Source organism: Cynara cardunculus, assembly GCF_001531365.2.
Source record: "Cynara cardunculus var. scolymus isolate 2C chromosome LG 7, CcrdV1, whole genome shotgun sequence".
NCBI lineage: Eukaryota > Viridiplantae > Streptophyta > Magnoliopsida > Asterales > Asteraceae > Cynara > Cynara cardunculus.
In genome coordinates, this window is record NC_037534.1 from 9,560,274 (window position 1) to 9,565,497 (window position 5,224).

Genomic DNA, 5,224 nt, shown 5'->3' on the forward strand with positions numbered 1-5,224 from the left:
AATCACAACTACAAAAGTTAGTTCTTGAAAAGACAAACAAAGAAAACCGAAACTTAGAACTGAAAGCAATATTCTAGAGAGCAATTATCACTAATATCACAAGTGTTAATTGGAAGAAAGTATGAAAAGTCTCCAAAAATATGTTTAAAACAAGCCTTAAGCCTTCTTTATATAAGCTAAGGAAGATTACATAGTGGGTGTCAACTAATAAGACAAAAGCTTCTTCAAAACTGGGCTTTGACCGGGACCCAAGGTCGTTGACCACGCCTCCTCTATGGATCAGCTCATTTCTCCACGGCCCAAGCAGAATTTCAGCTCTCGGACAGGTATTATAGGACATTGCCACTCCTGGTCCTATACGACTGGGCCCAAAAATAATCAAAAACCTATATAAACAGGGAATTAACATTAGATATACTATATTACTACTAATATATGGAAAAAAAAACATAAAAAGACTCTATTAAGACACTAATGGGCAAATAAAACAAGGTTAATAAAATAATATTTATCACTAACTCTAATGATTTATGTTTTTCAGATATTTCAGATATCTCTTTAGTCAAGACATCCTTTTTGTAAAGACCCAATTTTTTTTTCTTTTCTTAATATAATAACGTCCATACATAAATAAGCCATAAAGTCTAAATAGTTCAACGCAACGGAAGTATATATATTTTTAAAACTAGTAAAACTTAAAAGGAACAATTGTCTAACGATATCCATATCAAGTTCCGRATAGTCTCCACGCCAAGCCCTTATTCCGCGATAGCCGGYTCTAAACTTTCTCCTTTCCCTTGCTACTATTCYCGTGTATGAGACGACCTGGTTGCATAATTATTTTTGAAAGGAGTTGGGTGAGCCAAGGGCCTAGTGAATTAACGGTTTAATGCATACACCACGTAAAAAAAAATAGATTTCACAAAGCGTCATAATTTATCATGTATACAATTTAACAATACACTTCACAAAGCTAGTGGCGTACGGGAGATGACTACCTCACACAGTATTACCTGGCGGACTCACACAACATGTCCGCACTTATGGCTTAGACAAACTCACACAGCATGTTTGTCTTTATGGAATCGTACCATAGTACATCCCCATTGCCACACGACATATTTCACAAAATAAGGCACATTTTTACGCATACATGATATTAAATTTTATAGAGAAAAATCCAGCAAGCTTGCATATAATTGTAAATAAAATGTGCAACCATTTTTTAGAAAAGTCACGTATAACTCACCGTACAAGTCGTTGCCCCAAACGTCGTTTTAAGTGGCTAACGTCTCCCTACATATCAAAGACCATAATGTTGATTGTAACATACATCATTCCCTAGAGATGATCGACTAGTATTCTTAGCACTCTTTTTTTTTTTTATAAACCATGCTTACCCATTTATTTAAAATTTAATTTACATACATATATATATATATATATATATATATACATCCATATCTATATATATGCATGGTAATGCATTCCACTAAATGCATATATATATATATATATATATACTCGCACCCATACTTCAACGGGTTTGGTTTATTTTATTTTTTTTCCTTATACTTATATATATATATATATATACATATATATATATACACACACACTAAACATAAGTTTTATCTTCTAGAACCGATACGAGGGTCACAATTTAAACAACCCGGTGTGATGGGGATTATCGTTGTGACGAACGATAGAGGTGAGCGGTGACCATTTGCCACCGTTGCCCAACGAAAAACAACCCGGACGATCGAACGACTTAGGAGACGAGAGATACAAATGTCTTACCGATTAGTGTCGACCTAGACGCGTTGTATCGAACCTTCGTCTTCTTTTCCAGCGTCCACTAGCTCTCCTTGACGATCGATTTCTTCTCAAGGTTACCATCATTTTTATACCCTCCATTTGTCGGTTTCAAAGCAATCGAACCATCCCCCCCCATAAATAATCGGTGGTTACTTAGCCTCTTCACTTGCTTAGACCACCCTTTCACTTGTCCTTAACCCCCACCATTATTAAGCATAATAATAATAATAATAATTATTATTATTATTATTGTTATAATTTTTTTTTTTTTGGTTATTACACTTTTGTTCAAGAAACTTTTTATTTTCAGATATCAAAGATTGGGTCCAAGCAAAGTTTCCAGCATTTTCAGAATGTAGCTCAAGTTGCTTTTTAAGTTCTTTTTCTAAAATAGCAACTCGATCTTTTTCATTTTTATGTTTATGCTGAAAGTCTTGCAATTTGAGCATCATTCTATGCATCTGATCAAAACAAGAAGACTCAAGTGCCTCAACACTTGAATCAGAGTTTGCATACTCATTATCAGTCATATCTGATTCTGTTCTTGCCATCAAATAGATATGAGCTATGACATCAACCTCTTCCTCATCATCTGTTATATTTTGTAACACCACACTTTCCACATTTGCACATAATCATGTATTTCATATATTTAAGAAATACAATAACAAAACTTCAATCCCAATAGTACAAGAAATTAAATTACAGAATTTACAACTCAAAAATTCCAAAAATAACATTCTTGCACTCCACTTGTATAAAATAATAAGTATTCCAAAAATCCATCAGATATCATATTGATCTCCATAGAACAGGTAAGCACAATAAAAAAAATAATTCACATTTCCCCCTTCCCTTTATTCCTGGACATAGCCTGACTTCAATGCATATTTTTGAAATACAAAATGAGGATTAGACCTTGAGGTCTAGTGAGAAATTCCCTTTCTTTGTAATTACAGGGTGAAAATCACCAAAACCTGTTATAAAATCACATTTGAACATCCAACAACTTTGGTAAAACATAATTCCAGTAACATAAACCAACTGCAAGTGATAAATGCGTTCTTACCACATAGGAAAATATAACCACTCAGATCCTCATAGGCATTCGATACATAGCTTCCCAAAGCTCTTAAATCTCATAAAGATCAGAGCTTATAATCTCAACTTTCAAAATCATACAAAGAAATACTATCAACTAGAGTTCTTGGTTATTAACTAAAACTTTTAAAATAAGGACTGTTTTGAACTCAAAAGAAGATTGAATTTAATAATAACCAAAGACCCTCTAGGTTTTATATTAAATCTTTACTCTTTAATACATAATATTCGATATCCCAAAAGCATTTGTTATTCAAAACACGGGCAATTAATGCCTCTGGCTATAAGTCATTTTCCCTTTCTCAATAACATCATTGTTATCATTTCAATAAGAGCAATAATTCCGAGTCTTCATGTCACAAAAAAATGTTAACTCTGAATTATCGCATCTTATGGATATGAAGACAATAGTTATAAATATAACACACATCTCACAAATGCCACCCTTATCCTAAGATACACCCCTCCTTGATATATCATCCTTATCCCATGGTACACCTCTCCTTGATATGTCACCGTTATCCCATGGTACATCTCTCCTTGATATGCCACCATATCCCATGGTATACTTCTCCTTGATATGCCACATTTATCCCTTGGTACACCTCTTTTTGATATGTCACCCTTGTTTCCTCATAAAATGCAGATTTATTTGCTATTTTATCCAATAATGCCTAAAAACAGTTTCATTTCAAAAACTTTATCTCAAGAACTCACTGTTCTAAACCCAATTCCAATGTCATCTCAAAACAGCTTTAAAAAACAGTTTACCCTTCTAAAAAAATTATATTGTAAAATTTCTTGCAAAACATAATCTTGCATGTCGTGGCACTAGTGGAAGATTTTATGAAAGTAGCAATGATAATTTTTTAGGCATGATTGAAATGTTGGCCGAATTTGACCCAATTATTCAAGATCATGTTCAACGTATTACAAATGATGACTTCCATTTTCACTATCTTGGTCATAGTATTTAGAATGAGTTAATAGCTTTGCTTGCTAGGAGAATCAAGGCTGAACTAATTAAGAAGGTAAAAGAGGCAAAATATTTTTCCGTTATTTTTTACTGCACTCTCGATATAAGTCATCAAGAACAAGTGTCATTAATACTAAGGTATGTAGATATCTCTTCCCAAACTGTTAGCATCGAGAAAACTTTTCTAGGATTTTTAAAGGTAAATGATACCACGGGCCAATGTTTGTTTGATGTTTTACAAGCTGGAATAACGTGTTTTGATCTAGATATAGATGATGTGCGAGGACAAGATTATGATAATGGTTCAAACGTAAAGGGAAAACATCAAGGAGTACAAAAGAACCTATTAGATATAAATCCTAGAGCATTTCATAATTCTTGAGCTTCTCATAGTCTTAATTTGACTTAGTGTGATATACCCAACACTTGTGGTAAAGCTAGAGACTTTTTTGGTATTATACAACGTATATATACGATATTTTCTAATTCTACTAAAAGATGGTAAGTGTTTAAATATAATGTAAAAGGATGGACAGTCAAGTCGTTGTCAACGACTCGTTGGGAGGGTCGTATTGGTAGTGTAAAAGCTATAAGATTTCAAGTATCAGATATAAGAGAAGATTTGCTTAAAGCATCTGAAATTGATAATCATTCAAAAATTAGAAGTATAACAAAGTCTTTAGCACAAAATGAACTTGGTGATTTTGAGTTTCTAGTGTCAATAGTGATTTGTATGAAATAATATATGCGATACATTTGGTTTTTAAACAATTATAGTCAAAAAGCATGTTGATTAATGTTGCTATTGAACAAGGGGTTGATTTCTTTTTTTGAGAGGTATAGAGAAACAGGGTTTTTAGATGCCATAGAATCAACAAAGAAAATTGCTATTGAATTGAATATTGATCCATTTTTTCCTCGTAGGCGTGAAATTCAAAGAAAAAGAAATTTTGATGAAAATCCGAGTGATGCATCTGAAATTACTTCATAATCTGCGGAGGAATCATAAAAAAATTAATTATTTTTTGTGGGTTGTTGATCATGCAATTGCTTCACTTAATAGAAGATTTGAACAATACCAAAAATATGAAAGTGTCTTTAGGTTTGTTTTACTTCCGATAAGCTTTGTTCGTTGGATAATACATGTTTGAAGTCTTCTTGTACTAGTTTTAAAAATGCACTAAAGAGGCAAGACCAATTTGATGTAGATGGGAATGATTTGTATGTGGAATTGAAATTACTATTAGATTATTTACCAAATCAAAATATGGGACTTATTGATATTTTGAAGTATTTGAAGCATGTAGAATGTTTCCCTAATGCTATCAT

General features: G+C 32.7%; 1 long non-coding RNA gene across 1 annotated transcript; it reads right to left on the minus strand.

Annotated features, from left to right (window-relative positions):
- Positions 1 to 777: 777 nt before the first annotated feature.
- LOC112515128 lies at positions 778 to 1,900 on the minus strand. Its single transcript, XR_003069492.1, has 3 exons — positions 1,801 to 1,900; positions 1,250 to 1,296; positions 778 to 825 (listed from the first exon to the last, which is right to left on the minus strand). It is a non-coding gene; the product is annotated as an uncharacterized LOC112515128 (long non-coding RNA).
- Positions 1,901 to 5,224: the final 3,324 nt, after the last annotated feature.